The 23,100-nt window shown below is 42.8% G+C and overlaps 1 protein-coding gene and 1 long non-coding RNA gene across 2 annotated transcripts in view; one reads left to right on the plus strand and one right to left on the minus strand.

The window, feature by feature from the left end:
• Nucleotides 1-21,414, minus strand: part of LOC129507689 (uncharacterized) — a 33,275-nt gene extending 11,861 nt beyond the window's left edge. The window contains exons 1-3 of the long non-coding RNA XR_008664058.1: nt 21,274-21,414; nt 18,131-18,217; nt 13,067-13,176 (exon numbers count right to left, since the gene is read on the minus strand). This is a non-coding gene — a long non-coding RNA (uncharacterized LOC129507689). The remainder of the gene's footprint in view (nt 1-13,066; nt 13,177-18,130; nt 18,218-21,273) is intronic.
• The window catches only part of NEDD9 (neural precursor cell expressed, developmentally down-regulated 9), a 182,650-nt gene continuing 180,652 nt past the window's right edge, over nt 21,103-23,100 (plus strand). The window contains exon 1 of the mRNA XM_055322268.1: nt 21,103-21,221. The gene's annotated coding sequence lies outside the window, so the exon portion shown is untranslated. The remainder of the gene's footprint in view (nt 21,222-23,100) is intronic.

Below are 23,100 nucleotides of genomic sequence, written 5' to 3' on the forward strand. Positions count from 1 at the left end.
TAAATTTGCTCACTCCTTGTCTTCAATTTCTATATCAACAACAACCCTCAACAATCTAGAAGTAAGATCTCTTTCACTCGGCTCTAGATTGTAAATCCAATGCCTACTTACATTACTAGCATTGTCATGATTTACAAGTGATAAAATTGCACCAAAAACTAGCTAAGATAAAATAAAAAAAACAGACATACAGAGAAAGAAAAACAGAGAAAAAGAGGCAGAGACAAACAGAGACAAGACAGGGAGACTGGTTAATAAACAGATACGATAGATATGAGACCTTTACTTCATGTAACTAAAGGGGTGGAAGCAAGAGGACTCCAGTATCCTCAGGATCCTCTCTCCTCTTCTCTGGTTGCATATTATCTTCATTCTTTTAAGTCAACACGATTCCCCTAAAGGGGCCATATTCATCAACAGCTCTGAACAGAGCCTCACAGCTCTACAACCAGAGTGTAGAACTCTTTCTTCTGCCCACTCAGATTAAGAGAAGGAATTTGGTCGATGAGGCTCCCAGGGCTTTTCCATGAATCAGTCATGTGACCTGGGAGTCAAGGCATTATGATTGATTTAGATTGGATCATGTGCACACCTCCTCATTATCAGATGTTGGGCCAGGCAGTCACACAATATGTATCATCTGTTAAACTATTCGACATTTCCATTTGGATCTCTCACATGTATCTCAAGATGATAGTATCCAAAACATAACTAATAATGTCCTTCCAAAATGCATGGTTCTTCTCCCATATTTTCAGAAAATAATACCAACATTTATGAGTTAGCTCAGGCAAGAAACATAAAAAGTTATGCTTGACAATCACCTGTACTGTCATCACCATCCCATCCTTGTCCAATGATCAGAACCTATTGATTCTGCAGTCAACATGTATTTTGGATCCATCCACCTTTTTCTGCCTCCAAAATCACCTTTCTAGTTCAAGTATATATCATCTCAGATCTGTAGTACTGCAATAGCATCCTAATACTGTCCACTCTTGATCTCCTTCCATTCTTTATCCTCGAAGCAGTTATTTTCTAAAAATTAAAATTCACTATATTTTTCTTCTGCTTAAATTCATAGAAAATCTTCTCATTGTCCTTGAGATAAGCCCCGACTCCTTAGCTTGCCCCCAAGCTCTGAGAATCCAATATCTGCTTTATTTACTGGCCTCATTTCTTCCCACGCTACTCTTTCCCCCTACTCAAAATATTTAAACCACATCAATCTTTTGGTTTTTCAGAAGCAATTTGAACCTTATTGGCCTGCAGGGCTTTCACATGAGCTTTATGCTCTCTAAACCCTGCACTTCTTCACATCACTTAAAACATCTCTAATACTTACATGTATGAATTTTTAACTATAAAGTTCATTAAGAGAAGGACTGTATCCCGTATGTTTGACATAGTACTTAGCACTTAGGAAACATTCAAACAATATTTATTGAATGAATGATCACCCATTTTATTATAGTTTGTATATCTGTCTTTTCTGTCAAAATATGAATTTATTCTTTTATTTCACAAATATTTATTGAATTCCTACCTGGTATGAAGGAGTTAAGTATCAGGGACAGAGGCATGCAAAAGATAGATGGGGTCCTTACCTTTGGAAATTTATAGTCCTTTTACTGCACAGAAACCATGTGTTTTCCCTTTCTACATTTCAATTCCTGGAAGATACCAGCTATGTAATGTTTACTGAATGAATAAATGAATTAATTAATGGATACTCTGAACTTGACCATCAATTAGTCCCTGCTCTTGTAGCTGTTTTTAATTCTGTGTATCTGGAATAACCGAAAGATTTATGGCAGAGAAAAATGGATCCCGAGCCATGGATTTCCTGGCTGGCAATGAGCCGGCCAAACGTAATCATCACCCACTAGGCAAAAGTGAGACAAGGACCTTCAGGACAGCATATTGGCACAAGGGAAGAAGGGAAGTTCTAGATACACAGCATCTGGACCTGGGACAAAGGGATGGGAGAGAAATTACAGTATCAATAGAGTAAGGAAGGAAGAGGAAAGAAAAGGACCAATAGGAAATGAGATCTATTTTTCTTGAAGCTTCTTACCAATGTCTGTCTCCAACTCCACATTGTGAGCCCTGTGGCAGCAGGAACAATGTCAATCTTGATTATCAGAGTGTTTCCAGCACCAATTCACTTGATCAATAAATGAGTATGTGCTCAGACACAGTAGACATTAGGTTTCAGAACCACAGCTCCAGGAAGCTAATGAGGTCATGACACCTGTTCCTATACCTCACATCTTCCAGAGAACACACATCTGGTAGCTGGTTCTGGAGCTCACCCTCTCCAGATAAGCAAGAAGCCCTTGTGAGTAAGTTCTTACACCCAGATATTTGAACCGGTCACCAGCCCAAGACACCCCCAGACCATAGTTAAGAGACAAACAGACCCTTTATTTATGAGTTGACAGCCAAAATTTTTCAGAAAAAAAAAAAAACCCAATCTCTTTATATTTAGAGGTAAAACGTTTCCTAATGTATCTATGCCTAGAAGACATAGATAGATAGTAGTAATAGTATGAATGAGTGAATTACACTGGGTAATTTATTCAGAAAAGAGGGAGTAGCTATAATGAGATATATACACTATAGGAGGGCTTTGGGAACCTAAAGTAAAGAGGAAATGCTTTAGGGAGAAAAGGGAAGCAAAAATTAAGGGGGCTAAAGACCTCAAACCTATGGAAACTATGCCCAGAGCAGGTATAATTTTGTGCATTTCCTGTCTAAGTAAAAGGCAGTATCACATGATGACTAAATACAGGATCTCTAGAATCCAGTGACCTGGATTTGAATTGTACACTATTGATTCTGGACAAATCACTTAGCATCTCCAGGTTTCCGTTACTTTATCTGAAAAGGAGGATACAAATGTGACCCATCTCTTGGGAGCATTAAATGAGGAGATTCCTGTAAAACGCCTGGCATGTATTACATGCTTGGTAGATATTACTTATCACTAATGCACAAATGACTCAGCAGCAGGTGTGTTCACCATAGGGGCTGGTCTCAAGTACTAGAGATTCAAGGAGAGGAAGAAGAAGAGACTCTGAGATACTGTTCATGAGAAGTGTCCACACAGACATGGGCACACTCAATATGTTGGTACTCAATGAGTGATGGCCTTCCTTCTTTCCACTTTTGTTATCTCTCTATTCTATGACATTGAATGTCAGTGCACCTCCCTGCTCTACCTTTGAGCCCCCTTGTGCCCACGAAATCTTTCCTGGTCTGAAGAAGGCTGAACAGAGCCCCGAAGATACAAAGGAAAGGGGTTAAAATGCAGAGTTTCTCTTTCTCTCTCTCTTTTTAAAAAATTTGTTTATTTTAGAGATGGGGCGGGGGAGGGGGGAGGCCAAGGGAGAGAATCTTCAAACAGAATCCCCACTGACCTTGGAGCCCAACACAGGCTCGATCCCACAACCGACCCTGAGATCATGACCTGAGCTGGAATCAAGAGTTGGATGTTTAATTGACTGAGCCACTCAGGGCCCCCTTCCCTTAAAAAAAAAAAAAAAAAAAAAAAGCATATTTGAGGGCAACCAACCAGATGTGTATAGGCCCCATTAGAATCTAATCAAGCACAGATAATGCAAAGTTATAAAACCAGATTTTTCTTCTTCCTTCAGCATTTTAAGAGCCTCTGCTCAGGAAGAGGGTGGGCTCCTGACAAATGTGGAAAGGAAGTCAAGTTCAGTGCTCTGGTGCGACCTCCTTCCCCTTTCCCTTTCTCCGTTCTACTCCCCTTTGCCCCCAGTTCTGGGCCCAGAACCCTCCATGGTTTCCCAGCCCAAAGTTCCTCTCAAGAAGGATCTGAAACTCATTTACATTAAAATACAAATGCAGATTGTAGCTTAAAGCATCACCCCAAGATTTGCCTTCACCTTAACACCCCCAGCAACATTTCACACCACCCCCAGCAGGGAGCAGAGATGCTTCCTTAGAAGACTCCTAACCTTGCTGGTTGGTATTTTTAAGGTGGATTCATCCTGGAATTCCTACAATGTCACTCCTTGGGTTGTAAGTTAATCAACAGAGTTTTTAAAAAAGGCAGGAAGGCTTATGGAGAACTACTTCCGTTCCTCTGAGCAGAAAGATGGAGCCCCACACAAAGATCCCAATTGCCCTTGAATTTAAATATCACCTGAAGCATTTATGTTTTGACAACCACATGCCCTTGGATCTCTCTTTTCCATTAAGTCTGAGCTGAAACACCAGAAACTGATTTTTGTTGCCAGCACCGTGGCAGGATTAAATGAGGGTATTAGTGAGAAAGTCCTAGCCTCTGTGCCTGGCTTAAGAGAGTTGAGTATTATTTGAATTTCTCTTCTCACTTCCCACTGCCTCATTTGGAAGCCAGAGTCTGACTTCCCCAGTTCACACTCTTCTTAACAGTCAATCACAGCCATTTCGGAAGAGCTACTCTTGCCTCCCTGAGCTACTTTACATGTTGCTAACAGATTCCTCTTTCTAAAGCACAGTTCTGAGCATGTCCAAAGAATCCACACTGCACCTGACCCTGCAGGCATACTCACAATCCCATCTTTACAGGGTCACAAGAGTTCTTTTTTAAAAAGTGGATTGTGTTACTCCCACATTTAAAATGGAGGGGTACCCTGGTGGCTTGGCAGCTGGCTCAGGTTGTGATCCCGGGGTCCTGGTAGCCTGCTTCTCCCTCTGCCTATATCTTTGCCTCTCTCCCTATGTCTCTCATGAATAAATAAATAAAAATCTTAAAAAAAAAATAAAATGGAATGCAAACTCGCCACAGCTTTCAAAGCCCCTGCATGCCCCTGTTCATCTTACTGACCCCATCTTCTACCCTTTACCCCCTGATCACTAGGCTCTAGTCACACCAATTTGATTGATTCTCCCGCCTTACAGCTCACTCCTGCCCAAGGCCACCATCCTGCTGCTCCCTCTACCCAGAATGTTCTTGCCCCAGATCCTTGCAGGACTGGCTCCACTGCAGGCTTAGTTCTGAGTTCAGCAACTACTTCCTGCTAGAGCAGTCCCCTGAGGCTCAATCACATCAACCGTTGTTATATTTTTACAACACTTCTACAATCTAAAGTTACCTTATTTATTTGTTTTCTTATTACTACCTGTCTAACCCTTCCAGGATGTAAGCTCCCTGAAGACAAGACCTTGGTTGTCTGTTCACTGTTCATTCTCTACATCCGCTGCCTGAAGAGTAGTTGACACATGGTTGACTTCCAAAGTGCATTTTGCACCCCCATGTTCAAATGGCAAATGCTCAAACATTGTCACTCCGATGTTCAAATCGTTCCATGGCTCTATATCTTTCTCAGAATGAAGAACACATTCTTTCATTCGCAAGCAAACAAATCTCCGTGGTTTTGCCTTATCTATTTGCTAACCTATGTTCATATAGCTCCCTTCTTATTATAGCAATTAACACATTAAATTGAAATAATCTGTGTGGGTTACTGTCTACTAACCTTTAAACCTAAAAGTGAGATTTGTGGACCAGTATCATTGGTATCATTTGGGAGCTTTTAAGAACTACAGAATCTGAAGCCTGGTGTTAGACCTACTTAATCACCATCTGTAGTTTGATAAGAGACCCAAGGGGATCAGAGGCACATTAGGCCATATGCAGGCCTCATAACTACCAGAGAAATAATATCAGGCTGGGTAGTCAGTCATTCAATGTGTATCAGCTAAACTGCTCACCACTCCCACTGGGATCTCTCATAGACAATTTGGCAGGAATGTCCAAACTGAACAAATAATATTCCTCCAAAAATCATGATTCTCCTCCAGTGTTTTCAGTTGCAGAATATATATATATATATATATATATATATATATATATATATATATACATATATATATATATATATAGTCCTTCACTAGTTTATGAGCTACTCAAAGGTTTTATTATTCTGCTTTGGAAATGGGGGAGCAGAAAAGCACTGGGTAGAGGTGGGCAGAGAGATAAGAGCTTTAACTTTCTCATGAGAAGGCAGGGGATAAAGATCAACAATAGGCAGATATGTGAGCTCAGAATTCAGGAAAGATATCAGGGTTCAAAAATAGATTTTGAAGCCAGCATACAATAGCCTCAGCCTCAATTCTCACTGGGTAACTGACCAGTGATCCCACCATATCTCCCAAGTTCATTCGTCTTTCAAGATGATTATCTCACATCCTACCCTTTCTCTTTAAACTCCCTTCCAGACTTCTGTCTTAGCTGACAAGCTTATTTCCTATTTCTCAGAGATAATAGAAACAGTCCTCAGAGGTCCTGCATCTACTCAGACCCTGTGCCCATAGTCTGCCCTTCTTCAAGAGAAGCTTTTTGACTTTGTTAAATTACCATTTGTTAACGTGGAATACAGGATGCAGGATGGTCAGCCACGGTTCAATAAAAGAACACAAGAGAAATTGAAGGCAAGAGGTATATGACTCATTGGTCCTGGGGGAAGTACAAGGCAGGGAGGTCAAGGCAGAGAACCTAGGGCGCTACTTTTATTAGGCTCAGGGGTGGAAAGCTTTGGGGTTCTCAAGCTGAGGACAGATTGGCCAGTTCAAATCACAATGAAAAGGGTTTTGGTAAGCTCCAGGGGGTCTTATTTAAGGAGCACAGAAGAGGAAGGCGTTGGGAGGTGGGGGGGATTTGCTCACAAGGGCTGTTGGGGAAGTCATATCAGGAACTTGCATTTGCTTGTGACTGCAGGCTGCTATCTAGGGTATGCGCTTGCATGAGGGGCTAGTATCAGTTCAAGGCCCATACAGGCTGTTGGCCAAACAAAATGAATGCCAAAGGGCGCCTAGCTGGCTCGGTCAGGAATGCATGTGACTCTTGATCTCAGGGTCATGAGTTCAGGCCCTGCATTGAGCTTACTTTAAAAAAAAAAAAAAAGAAGAAGAAGAAGAAGTGAATATCAAGACAGCCATACTGTGAAGCAGCCGCGCTAACCCCCCAATGGAAGCCAGCCTCTCCACTATGTCCTAGTTCCCATGCCTTTATCCTGCTCAGAGACCTCATTCCAACAGTTCACTCCCCTCTCTCCTGTGTCATTAAATTGCCCCTTTCTATTAGATTTTCAATTATCATTGAAGCACATTACATCTATCTTTTTTTTTTTTTTTTTTTTACATTAAATCTATCTTAAAAACAAAAGGAGCCTCAGAGCATCTGGGTGGCTCAGTCTGTTGAGCGTCCGACTCTTGATTTTGGCTCAGGTCATGATCTCAGAGTCATGAGATCGAGCCCCTGGTTGGGCTCCATGCTCAGTGGGGAGTTTGCTTGAGATCCTCTATCTTTCTCTCCCTCTGCCTCTGCCCCTGCTCACACGCACTCACTCTCTCTCTCTCTCTCAAATAAATAAATAAATAAATCTTAAAAAAGAAAAAAAAGGAGCCTCCATTGACTCTGGTCCCTCCTGCCACTCTCATCCCATTCTGTCGTTTTAGAGCAGAGTGTCTTGAAGAAATTGTCTACACTGCTGCCTCCAACTTCCTTTCCCATTCTCACTTGCACCCACAATCAAAACTGCTTTGTCAAGGTCACTGACAAGTTCCACATCACCAAATCCATGGGGCAATTCCCAGTTGCCATTGTATTTCCCCTCCCTACCAGTAGCTGATAACCCTCATCACCCTGGACACTCTTCACTGGCCATCCAGGACCCCACACACTGGGAGTGGTCCTCCCTCCTTGGGCCACCCCTTCTCAGACTCCTCTGTTGGTTTCCTTCCTCTCCTGACCTCTCCATGTTGTTGTGCCTGATTCTCAGACTTCAGTTTGCTTCCTTTCTCCATGTGTACCCTAGGGTGATCTCATCCAGTGCCACCACTTTAAATGTCATCTGTGTGCCCAGACTTCTCCCCTGATCTAACTTCTTTCTCAACAGCTGCCTCAATGTCTAATGGTAGCACAGAGCTTACCAGCCTCCAACATAACTCTTCGTCCCCATCCCTGCCAGCTCCCCCAGTCTTCCTCACCTCTGAAAATGACAACTCCTTCTTCTTGCCAGAGCCAAATCTTGATTTCTTTCTTTTCCAACATCCAACAGAAAATCCTATTGGTCTCACCTCAGATTAGAATAAAAATTCAACCATTTTTTTCACCACTACATCGCAGTATTCTGGAGCCAAGCCCTCATCAATTTCTGGCCTTGATTATTGCAGTTGTCCCCTAGCAGAGCTGCCTGCCTCCACTCTGGCTTTCTAGGTCTCTTAACACAGCAGTCAGAGTGATCCTTTAAGAGTATAAGTTAGATCACAACACTTCTGTCTTTGAAACCATTCACTGCTCTCCATTTCTCCAAAGCCCTAACATTGACCATGAGGGCCTCCCTGACCTGCCCTTGCTGCCCCCTGGTCCCTTCTCTTTCCCTGGGATCATTTCATTCTAGCTCTGAGAGGATCTTTCTTTTTTCTTCCTTTCTTCCTTCCCTCCTTCCTTCCTTTCTTTTTCAGAGAGAGCACAAGTTGAGGAGGAGAGGCAGAGACTCTTAAGCAGGCTCCACACTCAGCATAGAGCCTGATGCAGGGCTCAGTCTCATGACCCTGAGATTATGACCTGAGCTGAAATCAGGAGTCAGATTCTTTAAAAAAAAAAAAAAAAAAAAGATTTTATTTATTTACTCATGAGAGTGTGTACACAGAGAAAAAGAGAGGCAGAGACACAGGCAGAGGGAGAAGCAGGCTCCTCGCAGGGAGCCCAATGTGGGACTCGATCCCAGGTCTCCAGGGTCACGCCCTGGATTGAAGGCAGCCCTAAACCACAGAGCCACCCGGGCTGCCCAGGAGTCAGACTCTTAAACAACTGTGCCACCCAGGCTCCTCCACATGAGGATTTCTTGAAGATGCCAAGCACAATCCCAGTCCTGGGCATTTGTGCTCATTATTCCCTCTGCCAAGGCTGAGGTTGGGTCACTCATTCCTTTCGGGGCTCTGTGTAAATGTGTCATCAAAAAGGCATTCCTTGATGCCCTAAAAGAATAATATAAGTTAATAAAGGCAGGGGTTGATCTTCTTGATTTATTATTCTATCTCTAGGAAAAGTACCAGGCATATAGTGGGAATTCGTTCTATACTTGCTGAACAAATGATTGAATAAAAAATTGGATTAAGGAAATACACATTAATGTCCAATATGTGTCCTAAAATACGACTAGGAATTGAAGGTATAGGGAAGGATGAACGCTTACCTCAGGAATTGATGGGTGAGATTATACCAGAGGGAAAGAACATGCTTCTGGGGCAAGCAGCAAAGAGGAGCTTATAAGGGGGCCTGGGAAGAAATTGCTAGAGAGGCAGGTGGTAAACCCAGAGAAGGTTGTCATAGAACCTGAGAAAGACAGGATTCTAAAACAGAGGGAATTGTCAAGAGTAACAGTGCTACAGAAAGACAGAGAAGAAAATGCAAAGAATCCATTGCATGTAGCAAAAACCTTGGGGTTCCTAGCAAGTGTGATAGTATTACCTCCCCCCAAAGTCTTCGTACTCCCTCAAGTTCACAGTGCTCATCAATCAGAACACAAGCTGCCCGACTTCTCAGTTACCTAGCAGTCTAGACCATACGCAGCCTGGGGGGTTGAGGAAGGGATTCCTACGGGCCAGCCATGGTGCTAAATATTCTGTATATACTCATATGCTTGACCCTCCCAGCAACCCAGTGAGATACATATGATACCCCATTTTACATATGCAGAAATTGAGGTCCCCAGAGGTTATACTAACCCAAGATCTTGCAACTACTAAGGAACAAAGTGGATACTGAAACACGGTTCTTTTGGACTCGATGAGCAAAATGTGCATGTCGGGAGTGTTTCTCCTGTGCTGCTGGGTCATCTGGAAGTCCCGTACTGAGGTAGACCCGCTGGTTTCCTATAGCTAATCCCTTCCTCCTGCTAACAGAGCTGGGTTGTATTTGTGTGGGGGGCAGTCTTGTGCTTCAGGAAAGACTGAGCCTCTTCCTAACCTCCAAAGGCAGCATTTTACTGGTTGAAGACAATTATGACTATTTCATCTGCCTTGCTGTCGAGACTTAGAACAGGCTTGGAACACAATTCTGCTTCCTAAAACATGAGGGTATTTCTGCTGGGGGATGGTGCAGAGAGAAGAATATCCTTCTTGGGAAAAGTTCATCCTCAGAAAGAGGCAGAGACCAAAAGCGGGGAGTGTCTTTATTCCGGTTTTATTTTTTTATTTGAATTTGGATGTGGTTGAGAATACGCTTCTAAGACACTTGCCATCATGAGATCAAAAACATGGGAATGGAGCTGACACAAGACCTTTATTGATCTACTGAATTAACCAACCTTAACCTTCTTGCTTAGTGAAGCAACAAGTAACTGTTGTTCCAGTCTTTAAAAGTTCTATGTTTGTGTTATCTGTAGCCAAAGTATTCAACATACACAACCTACTCTGTGTATTTTTACCAGATAGTTTATCACCAGCTCCTAACACAGCGGTCATGGCTCAAAATCAAGGTTTTGGTTGACTGCATAAAGAATGTTCTGTACTTCAGAGTAAAAAAAAAAAATGAATGAATTCAATGAATTATTGCAGGGTGTAGAAAGTTGAGACATCAACATGCCATTGGCATTCTCTCTAAAAGCACAAGAGGAGGAGAAAAACATCATACCACATAGAAAAAGCCCTGGTCGTATGTAATGTGGCAGCGCCCCAATCCTCTGACACCAGGAAAAAAGCATTCATGCTAAGACCCTGTCTGTCAGATGGCCCTCTCCTCCCATGTAATTAATTGAAATTTGAAATCAGCTTCTGTCCCTGGTCACTGTGGTCCAGACCAAACCAGCCCAGATTGTCTTCTCAGTCAGGAGGTGGCTATGTTTGAGATTTGTGTTGGCATCGCTGAGCTGTGACCACAGCACACATTTTTGTGGAAAATATCAGATGAAACATTCTTCCATTAGGAAGGGGGTGGGTGGTGGCGGCAGGGTTCAGCATGCCCAGGAGAGCTTCTCGCCTTTTGAAACTTGTTTAGACTCATTCTTTCCAAGTTATTGAGACCGCTTTTTCCCTTTCAGAGCAAATATAGCTGGAGAAATGGGTGAAAAATTCAGAAACATCAGAATCTCCTTTCCAAAGCCTATTTTGTAAGACCCTATGCGGTTTGTGGGAGCAACTTGAGGTCTTGGTTACTGATAAAAATGATGCATAATTTTAGAACTTTCAGAAGCCTTTGTGGCCACTTTGTTAAAGATCAGCAATTAGAGTCTTCAAGTCCTGAAAACAATTACTGAGACCTTTTCAAAATGTCCATATTCAGTCTTAGTTCTGACCGATGTTGTCTTCCTTTCATTCATCCCTGGCTTACGCTCTTTCATTCAGCTAGATTATTCTAGTTGTAGTTCCAAGATTTCAACTGCAGTGTGTAATCCAGGGGTGCACTGGGAAGACATTCTGGCCTAGCTTTTGGAGAAGAATCTCTTTGCACCCACTTGTTTGTGCCCCTATTCTGAGGCATGTGATCTGCATGATTCCTTACATACAGATTGTGGTGACTGACCCTGTGATTCTCGCTGATAGAACCAGGAAGTGTTCATTGTTTTTAAAGACAACCACCCATAAACTGGCAGGCAGCCAATGAGATAACCCAGTGGGAACCCCCTGTTAGATAGGGATGTCCAGTGCCCTATAGTGACCAACAGACTCTTTCAGATTCTTTCTTTTGGGAAACTTGAAGGTGACACAAAGACAGAAATACAAGTGACAGAGGGTGACAGAAACTGAGACACTCATGGAGAGAAGGCCCTGGACAGAAACCGTGATGAGTCAGTAGAAACTAGGATGCTAACAGTAAAGGAAGGCCATTGGCGGGAGCGAGAAGGGGGGATGAGAATTGTTAAGAATGGCAGCACTGGGGATCCCCAGGTGGCTCAGCGGTTTGGCGCTTGCCTTCAGCCCAGGGCCTGATCCTGGAGACCCGGGATCGAGTCCCACATTGGGCTCCCTGCATGCAGCCTGCTTTTCCCTCTGCCTATGTCTCTGCCTCATTCTCTCTCTCTCTTTCTCTGTGTGTGTGTCTCTCATGAATAAATAAATAAAATCTTTAAAAAAACTGCTTAAGAATGGCAGCAGTTTTAGGCAGTGGCTTTATTGGTACCATGGATGTCTGCTGTTGAGAAATCAACAAGATCATGGCATCTATAGACTAAGAATGAGGTGCCAGTTCCTGAGAAGCTTGGTTCTATGTTTATTGAAACTCTTTGCAGTTCTTCCCTACATCTCTTTATCACAAGTCTCCATTGCATCAGATTCTAACGCTCTGAAAGAGTTTAATAAATCTTATTATTTACCAGTGTGTGATCTTAAATCACTTAACTTCCATGCACTTGTATAATTTCTATATGCACTTTACTCGTATAATTTCTATATGCAATATGTAGAATAATGGCCATGTCCTAATTCTAGGAACCTATAAATATATTACTTTACACAGAAAAGGGGATTTTGCAGATGTTATTAAGTTAGTGACCTGGAGATGGGCTCCCATTTTATCCATGGGGATCCAATCTAATGACATGGACCCTGAAAATCAGAGAGGAAACATCCCAGCTGTGGTCGGGGTAGATGTGGCTATAGAAGAATGGTCATAGGGATTTAACTGCTGGTTTGAAGGCAGAGGAAAAGGCCCTGAGACAAGGAATATGGGCAGCCTCTAGAAGCTGGAAAAAAGTAAGGGAACAGATTCTCACCTAAAGCCTCCAGAAGAATATAACCCTTATGAGCATGTTATCTTTTGGCCAGTGAGACCTGTATTGGACTTCTAACCTAGAGAACTTTAAGTTAATAAATGTATTTTCTTTTAAGCCATTAAGTCTGTGGTACTTTGTGATGACAACAATAGGAAATTAATCCAATATAATATCATAATATACATATACAAGAAAACATTTAAAAGAGTATATGCTACAGTGTAACATTGGTTAGGTCATCCTTTTAATTATTTTTTTGGGCAATGGATATATGTCATTTGTGTAGTAAAGAAGTAATGGATATATTAAAGAATAAGGAATATTTTTAAAATTACCTTCTAAGGCTCAGTCCAGCTGTGACATGATATGAACAATCCAGGAAATGTCTCAGTTGTCAACCTATATCTTCCTTCTTCTTGGGTGCTATCCCCAGGTCTCAATTCTTCTACAAAGGACCACAAATTTCACATAAGTCTTGATGTCTAAAATATTCTTCTATGTCACAGGTACATATGTTTGTTTCAACTACCTAATGATATCAGTGTGTTTCTACATTTTTGTTATATGCACTTTTGGAGATATTTAATTATTTAGTAAATAACAAATCCAACAAATATTTATGGAGGATACTTTGGGTGGTCATTCACATGCTGCATATTAGTCTTCGTTAGGCCTAGTTTGGTGCTTTATGACAGTCTCAAGATCTTTTGGTAGAGCTCAAAATCCACAGAAGAAACTTTAAAAGAACATTTTAGAGACCTTGTGGCCCAAACAAGGCTTGCTTGCCTTCACAAATCCATCGGTCCCAACTAAGTCTAAAAACCCTTAGAGTTCATTCACAGTCCACCCAATGTCAACACCGGAGGTCTATTAACTGACACTAGAGTTATCCATACTGGTGAGAAGCACAGCAAATGAGACAGCGAGACTCCTTAGAAGGTACTTATGAGCCACTGAACCCTAAGCACGTAGTTTTAGTGAGTTAAAAATGTAGAACATGCGCACAAATACCAGTTCCCACTTGAACAAGAATTTGCTAGTTCTTATCACAGCCAACCATCTTCAGGGCTTTGAATGACCCTAGACTTCATTTGGCATTTGGACAGGACAATAGGTACTTTGCATGACCTGATTAGAGAATAATGCAAGGCTGTTTCCCACTAGGTCACTTTGATCCATGGCTGAGCCAAATTCCCCAGAATTCTCTCTCCAGCCAAAATATACCTTCAGATAAATGAAGAATATAGAGCAGATTTTTAGAAGTAGGGATCTCAGTACTTCTCATCATGTCTTTATTCATCAAATATTTGTTAGATACTGTAACCATATTCTCAAATGTTCATATGCTTAGGAATTACCTGGGAGGGTTCACTCTCCAGCAAACTAATTCAGCAGTTCAAGGGTGGGGCCTGGGGGATCTCTATTTAACCAGCTTCATGGATGATTCTGGTGCCAGGCCTTCATAAGCCACTTTGTAAAATGTTTAGTCCCCAGAATGAATAAGCAATGGTTCCTGGCTGTCAGGAGTCTCAAAGTCCAGGAAAGGTAGATGCATTATTGTGATGTTATACAATCAATGCAATGGAAGTCCTGGTGACAGAGAAAGGAGGAAAAATACTCCATCTGGAGGAGTACAGTCTTAAAGGAGGCTGCCACAAGGAGAAGAAGGAAGGGCATTCTAAGCAGGGGAAAAAACTTTACAAGGCCAGGGTCATGAGAAGACATGAACCATTAGGGACCAGTGACAGGAAGGTGAAGGGCACTCTAGGTGTGGACAAGCAGGAGAGAATCCAAGAGAATAGCATGGATCTTGATCTGCCACCAAGTCATTTCAACTTTATTTCATAGGCAACAGGTTGCTGGTGGAAGCTTTGAAATTAGCCTTTGAGAATATCTAGTACTGGGCAGATGTTTACTCAACTACTATCTCCTGAGGACCCAGCCTGTGCCCAACAGTGTGCTAGAACAGGGTTGTCACAGTTAGGAATTGTGACTCTCTAAGCAATGAAAGTCGAAACTAAGATGGTGCCAGTGAGTGTGTACAGAAATAATTGGTCAACAAAACTTGATATTAAAAAACAAACAAACAAACAAACAAACAAACAAGAGTTTGGTGACAGGTTAAACCAAAGAAGCAAGGAAAAGGAAATTTGCAATGTTTGGAGGCAGAGAGACTGCTAGAGCCTGAATGTTTATGTCCTCCTCCTCCCTGAATTCATATGTTGGAGCCTAATTCCCAACAGGACTGTATTAGGAGATGAAGCCTTTGGTAGATAATTAGGTCACGAAGATGGAGTCTTCATAATAGGATTAGTGAGTGACTTCATGAGAGGAGACACAGAAGAGATTGTCTCTTCCACATGTGAGGGTGGCCATCTACAAATAATCGGAAGGCTCTAGCTAGAAACAGACCATGCTGGCACCCTGATCTCAGACTTCCAGCCTCCAGAACTGTGAGAAATAACTATCTCTTGTTTAACTGCCCAGTCCCCATGGTATTTTGTGAAAGCAACCAGCACTGACTAAGACAGAGACTAAGTGTTTGATGATGATGCTACTGAAGAGTACAGGGGCTGAAGGCTGGCCCCACACCCAAATGGGAGCCCATTCAGAGAGAGCAGAAGAGTGGCAATGTATGCAGCCCAATGGTGAGACATGGTGGGGGGCAGTAAGTGGAGGAGGTGCAGTGAGCCATGAAGTGAGCCGGGGCTGAATGGGGTCCCCCAAAGAAAGAATGAAGAAGACTGGGCAGGAAGAGGTGATCAGTCATTTTAAATGCCAACAGTGGGAAAGACATTGGCTTCATCACATAGGATCCCTGGATGACATCAATAATGACAACCTCCACGGAGGGCTGGGGTAGGATCCAGGTGTCTGAATAGAAGAAATGCAATGGGGAAGGAGGGGATGGAAGATGTGAACATAAAGGCACAGGATGCAGACTCCTCTATCAGGAAAGTTGAGCCTGAAAGGAAGAAGAGGGGAGGAAAGGCAAGAGGGTAGATAGAACTGAGGATCTGAGGTTTTGGGCTTCTGTGAACATGTGGACACAAGGCTTTTGTTTATATAATAGGAAGTTGTGGTGAAAATAGAGAAAGAATAAATTGGAGTTCTCTTTTAAATTTTATTGTTAGTGGAAAATAATTGTCGAAGATCTAGAAGGAAAATAAAACAGTGCTGAGGTTTCAAGTGCTGGGAATCAGTAGAAAGTATTTCTCAGTCTTTGAAGTAGTCATTTCTCCCTATGTGGTTATGCATGGAGGCTGCTCTGACAGGTGAGAAGATAGAAAATATTCAAGGAAGAGGAAAGATAACGAGCCAGCTACTATAGAGAGAAAATTGGCTAGAAATGATTACAAACAGTGCATGGCAGTCCCTGCCAAGGCCTGGGCTTGTGGTCAGAAGCCACACACCTACCTAGGGAGAGGCATGATTTGACTTGAGTTTTGGCTATGGGATCATGTAGGCAGAGAGGAAAGTCCAGAAATTCGCCTTAACAAATGACTACTGGACCTTTGGTATTTGATCTGGGAGTCTCCACTCAGAGACCAACCAGCTGGGCATAAATCCTCGTTTTTCTATATTTAGAACACAAATGAGCAAAAGTCTGACCCACAGAGGAGTCCAATTGCTTCAACCATCCACGGCAGCCACGTTGTTTTATTTTTTATATTCTCATGAATAAGATGTTGTTTTCAAATTGCTATTTGCATGTGAAACCAGAATAGCAGTTTACACAGTTCCCTCAGAAACCGAGTGCAATAGAATGGTTTCAGTCTCGTGTTCTGTATGTGTGCACAAGCACGCTCAAGGGCGGGGTGGCACGTGTGCCCAACTGCAAACTGACAGTGCTTACATATATTCACGTAAATACTCAAAAAATGTCTCAGAAGAATACATCCCAGACAGATAGCAGGGATTCACTGCGGGCAAAGCAGGGGAGGGAATTGAAATCAAAGCTGACGGTCAAAAGGCACCTTAGTTTTACTTGCAATATTAGTTTTTTACCATATAAATTTATTACTTTTAGATTTAAAGCATGAATTTTAAAAATTATGAAAAAGGGGCACTTGGTTGGCTCAGTCAGTTAAGCATCTGCCTTCAGCTCAGGTCATGATCCTGGAGTTCCAGGATCGAGTCCCACATAGGGCTCCCTGCTCAGTGGGAGTCTGCTTCTCCCTCTACCCTCATCCCACTTGTTCTCTCTCTCTCTCTGTGTGTGTGTGTGTTTGTGTGTGTGTCTCTCGAATAAATAAAATATAGTTTTAATTATGAAAAAATCAATACTAACAAGATTTTCCCAATTATTTTGGGGGGAAGCCAAAAATAGTTACCACCCAGAAGAGGGATAGGTAGTCAGGATACAAGTTATGGAGAAGTAAGTGCTTGCTGTTTGACAGATGTCTAAATGCAACGAATGCTTCCAATAAATTGGAACCTTTTAAATTTGCCATCAGTGACCTCTTAAAAATAATTTAGTCTTTCTTCCCTTTGTCCCTCCAGGTGTCCACATTTCTTCAGACAGCTGTTCTGTGAACTAGAAGAATGGTTTCATCTTTGCAAATGTCACTTTCCTCCTAAGGATAAACATAAAAGAAGGTAGTTCTGACTCGTATTATTAGTCAGGTGGCAATGCTAGAAGCTATAATTCAAAGGGTTGGAGAATTTGCAGAAAATGAGGAACAGGAGGATATGAGAGCCAAGGTCTGCAGAGACCTTGCAGTCGCTAGAACTCACATCAGCCCTTACCTTCCACGTGGCACCAGGTGAGGGCTGGGCACAGAGCTGCTAGAGGGTGGGTGGGGAAAAGAATGGAAAGAAAACTTCACAGATAGTCTGTGGGAGATGCACGAGAAGATTCCCAAGCTGCAGAAGGGCCTCAGTGGGGCTTGTTGGGGGAAAATCTGCAAGAAGACAAATCAGCCTTTCTCAACTTCTGCCAGCGAGGCTGGGTGACTCTGGAGCATGAAAGTAGACTGAGCTTCCACTCATGGCTGGAAATGCACAAATACCCAGAAGAATAGGAACGAGGAAATCAACATTAATGCATTGCCAAAATAGCTGGTCGTGAGGTCCTGGGACTGGGGACTGGGGACTTGGCTGATAAACTGGGAGAATGGATGAGGGGAAAGACAAAGATGTCCTGTGATAAGGGCAAAAGAGGGTTGTTAAGTGGCAAGAGAGCAGAAAAGGAAGATGGGTAGAGTTTGTTTTGCTAGGCCTACTAGTCGGCAGTCTCTCTTAAGGGAGGAGCTGATTGTCATTCATTTTTTATTTATCATAGCACTTGCTCAATTAATGCTTTTAGTATTTGAGTGAACCAATTCAGGGGAATGGTTTTCTCACCAGATTATCTTGAAGACAAGCCCTGTGTCTTGGGACTAGTGTACCGAACATACCTGGGAAAGCTCACGGAAGTGTGCAGGTAGGCAACAGCTGCTGAATGGACAAATGAACTGGATCTTTCTGAGCTCTGATTTCTTCATCTAAAAATGAAAACCACAAGATTGACTCCCATTCCTGAGAAGGGATGAGGCACACATTATAATACCAGACAAGTCTGCTCTTAAAATTTGCCAAACCAACTCTTGGGCATATTCATTTAAATTCCTCAGTGGGTAGCTGATTCCCTATGGCTAATACTGTATTCGGCCATGGAGGGAAATGAGTCACACAAATGGAATCATAAATACACACACACACACACACACACACACACAAAACTTGGCCATAGATTTTTTTTTTTTTAACTTTTTATCTTCTCTAATACTCCTCCCTTCTGCCTTCCCCACCCATTAGACTCCACTCCATACAACAGTCTCTCCTTGGACCAAACACCCATGACAAATTCAAAACAGTTGCCTGGGATTTGGCTACTGCTTAACAGGTAGTTATAAACCTTTCTGTGGTGCTAACCAAGCTGGCATGAAGAAGCTAATTAAAGTAGTCAAGAAGATTGTTTAAATAAAAATGAAAATGTAAACACGGTCTTCATTGGATAGAGTGATTAGAAATTACAGTTGTTTGTTTGTTGTCAGAACTCTCTGGGCTTTGTCAAAATCCTGACACATGATATAACCTGTCACTAATCAAGAAAGAAGAAAATAAAGCAAAAAAAAAAAAAAAAGAAGAAGAAGAAGAAGAAGAAGAAAATTCTAAGTAGGAAAACAGACATAGGAAACTTCATCTTTCCAAGTGGGAAAAAAACATCTCACTTGTTTTTCTAGAACAAGTGTGATCTGTGTTTGGACAAAGTCTGAGCTCCTCAGTTTGCCTTGACAGACATGCTCGCTCTCTCGCTCTCTCTCTCTCTCCATTCTGAAGCCCTCAGGCATGAGATATGCAGGCAGCTCCAAGTGGGAAAGGAGGCCATAAGGATGTAGACAAAAGAACCGAATTAAGGATAATCAAGGTGACAAATTCAAATGTTTTATGTATAAAAAGTCAAGCTCCACCTTCTTGTATATCTAGGGTGTAACTGACTTATGGAGACAACTCGATAGCATTAACCTTTGAGGTATTATGTATAACTGTAAGTTATTTTTTTTCTGAAATTGATACATTTAAATTCAGACTGCTTAAATATCTAATGGAGAAAATATCACAGGTTATGGAAGAATGGGAAATGCATGGAGGGACATGTTGGAAAAAAATATGTACAGTCTCTGCTTCTGCTCCACTCGATTTAGTATGGATACGCTGCACTATAAAATAAAAACTTGAGAATAGGATAATTCTACCTCTAATCTGGAAACAGTTCCTGATATGCAGCATGTACACAAGAGTAGTTTTTTTTTTTTTAAGAAAAAGGAAGAAAGAAAAATAGATGATATTTTTACCATGAATATTGCTAATTACACCTATGGATACAACATGTGTATGAAGATTGCCATAGATATTCTTCTTACTGATTTATTTATAAATCCTAATTACACAAGGCATTGAGCTGAGGGTTTGTTTCTTTGTTTAAATGTGGCACCTTGGGGATCCCTGGGTGGCTCAGTGGTTTAGTGTCTGCCTTCAGCCCAGGGCGTGATCCCGGGGTCCTGGGATCAAGACCCACATCGGGCTTCCTGCATGGAGCCTGCTTCTCCCTCTGCCTGTGTCTCTGCCTCTCTCTCTCTCTCTCTCTCGTGAATAAATAAATAAAATCTTTAAAAATAAATAAATAAATGTGGCATCTGCTTATGGGCAAGTATTTCCTTAATATGATTCAGACCAGATCGACATTTAAAATAAATGACATGGATCTGAATTTCAGAGAAGGATTACAGAAAATTCAAACAAAACAGAATGACAATAATAAAACAGAAGTTGCTGGTATGCAATATGCAGCATGAACAGAGGGCGAGGATGAAGGGAGGGCCGAGGACAGTGCTTTCTTTATCTTGATACTAGAGCAAACAGGAGCATCCCATGCCACTTTTGTTCAAACCGTCTCCCTCTCTCCTCCATCCTCTCTGTCCCCCAGTCATTTCTAGGCATCAGCAAGGGATAAGGAGGGGGAAGAGAAAGCAAAAAAAAGCAAAGAACTGAGCTCATAATAATAACATTTGCCACTAATGATAATAGCAAACACTCATATACTTGTGGCAGCCACTCCTTGAGTGCTTTACATGTAATGCCTCACTTAATTCCCACAACAATCCTATGACTACTCCCATTTTACAGATGAGGAAGCTGAGTCACAGAAAGATCAAAAGCATTTAAAGGCAAGCACCAGGTGGTTAGCTTCAGACCATACCACTTGGGTGCTACTCCAAAGCACACAGCAAGAAGACAAAAGGTTTGAGACTAAGTAGCTGGCAAATTCCCTTCCAAATGCACAGTCTCCAGTTCTATACCACCCTGGAAATGGGAATTCTCCATGTGGGTACCCAAAGGCTAGCAGGTACCGTGCATAGACTCAATAAATACTGGTTAAATGAAAAGATGTTTCATGTCAATCTATAGTGGAACTCTTTAGAATACATTACTTCCATAAAAACCACAAAAATCTGAATTTGGTGGACTTACAATAGCCCAATGTCTGCTTCCATGCAGCCTAGGAAGGAGCTTATGGCACTCCCCTGAATTTCATCGTGATAATAAAGATCACCTCTCGTTCTCAAAGTAGCAAGCAGTCCAGATCAGAGCTAGACTTCTCACCTGTCCCTAAACTACAGATCACCCTCAGTGTATCAGAAAAAAAAAAAAAAAAAAAAAAAACCAACTGTGGCACAGAGAGGAAATGAACCGAGACAACATCACTTGCAGCAACCGGAAGGAAAAACACACGTAGGGACGCCACTCACATTCTACGTGTGTGGTTGCCCAGTAGGGAAATGCTTGCAGCTGCCTTTAGAAGCAAGTCTGGTGGCTGCAGCAAGAGAGAAGCAGGATCACGAGGCGGGACTGAGCTGTCACCTCCCGCCTGCCTGGCCAGAGAGAGAGAGAGGGCCAGAACATCAGGGAAGACCAGATGAGCCAGCACCAGTGGGCCTGCCCCGGGTGAGTCGCCAGACACTCACTGCGGCCTGGGGGGGTGGGGAGACTCACTCACACTCGGACTTCCTGAGTTGGTGTCAGACATCTGTTAGTGCTCCCCACTGCCGACACCCCTTGACTGGAGCCAAGAGGGACTCAATGCTCCCAAGCAGGGAAGAGTGACTCCAGGTTTCTTTCCAGTTGACCTGCAGGCAGGGGCTTGCATGCAACCCCAAACCTACACGATTAATTCTAGCCTTGAAATCAACCTGGGTAGGTGCTTCCTGGTCTAGAAGCTGGACGACTCCTCCCCTCTTGCTGCCCTCCTCGGAGAGCTTACCTAGGATAACCTTATGCTTTGGCTTCTCCGACACCATTTCAGGGCTTCCAGGTGTGGGCTGTCACTTAAACCTTATGGTGGATGCGAGTCATTTCTAATGCCATTTCAGCCCCTCTGGGAATGACCCCTGAGGAGCAGGAAACCATGATTGAGAACTGGAGTCGTGTCCAGCTCTGCAGAGACCCCATCATTAGCATCATGTCTAAGGGCTTGGGGACAAATTGCACTGTGTTCTACTTGTCCACACCGGGCCCCCCAACAGCTTCGTCCTTCCTTCTCTCAATACTTACTAAGTCACGCGTAACTCATTCATTCATTCGATTGCCTTTCTTCCACAAAGGGTTTGAGGCAGCCTTTTTATCTTGTTGAAATTCTTTCAGAATGAAGGGAACGTACGATGTAAAAGGGCTAAAGCCATTTCTAAAAGGGTTACATGTTGTTCAATCTGTGTGGACATGGGTGAGCAGTTTATATTTTACCCTGTGCCAGTGGTGAGAGCTGGGAGTGGGTTCTCTGGTCTTCTCTCCCCCCCGAAGCAGGTTCCCACCCAGGAGTGAGTTCAAAAAGCAGTTGCCCATGACAGAGCTCTGGGAACCAGCCAGATGGTTTTCAACCTTGTTTCTGTTTCCTTCCATGTTTGGGAGGAAATTCCGCCCAATTTTCAAGGACATTCCTGTTTTAAGAATAGGGCAAAGGGGAGCCGTGGAGAGAGAAGGATGTGAAATCAGTCTTGAGGTGGAGTTCCATTTCTCATTCATTAGTTAATTCACGTATTTAACACCTATCTCGTGAGTATTCACTGTGTGGCAGCTGCGTTTAAGTCCAAACTTAACATTAGATGGAGCAAAATTGATGTTGTCCCGCTTCCAAAAAGCTTACGGTCCAGGGGAGAAGCAGACGTTAATTACTAATTACACAAATGTGATAATGATCAGAGCATATTGTGGGGGAAGCTGATCTCATCTGAAAAGCAGGGAGGTTTCTAGAAGGAGGGGGGAGACTAGAACTGAAAAAAGGCGTAGGAGTGCACAAGGCTACGCTCCAGGTAGAGGGAACAGTGGAGACCACTTCCTGAGGTAGGAGACCACAGAATCACCTGGCAAAACCAAGGCCAGTGCAGCAGGAGGGAAGTGGGGAGTGGCTCAAAATGAGCCCAGAGTTCCAGCAGAGAAGGTGCTGCTTATTCTAAAAGCCACGGAGAAGGTAGAGGTGCTGTGGTCAGATTGATCTGCATTCTTAAGAAATCCCTTTTGATAGTTTTGGAGAATGGATGGGAGGGGGCTCCACCTATGGACAGGGAGACTGATGAGAAGGTGGATGGAGTCAGCCAAGCGAGCGTATCTATGTGAGTATGGCTAAGAGAGATGGCAGCAGAGAGAGGACTGCACAAAGTTAAAAGTCATTTAGAAAGGAAAATCGACAGTGCTTGGTGGTAGACAGAAAAGGGGAGTCGGGAGGGAAAGTGTCCAAGACAACCCCCAGTTCCTGGTTTGCACATCCAAGGGGATGCTGATGCTGCTTGGCGATCACAGAGACTGGCGAAGCTGGTCGGGACCAGGCCCA

Source organism: Nyctereutes procyonoides, unplaced genomic scaffold (genome assembly GCF_905146905.1).
Source record: "Nyctereutes procyonoides isolate TBG_1078 unplaced genomic scaffold, NYPRO_anot_genome, whole genome shotgun sequence".
Classification (NCBI taxonomy): Eukaryota; Metazoa; Chordata; class Mammalia; order Carnivora; family Canidae; genus Nyctereutes; species Nyctereutes procyonoides.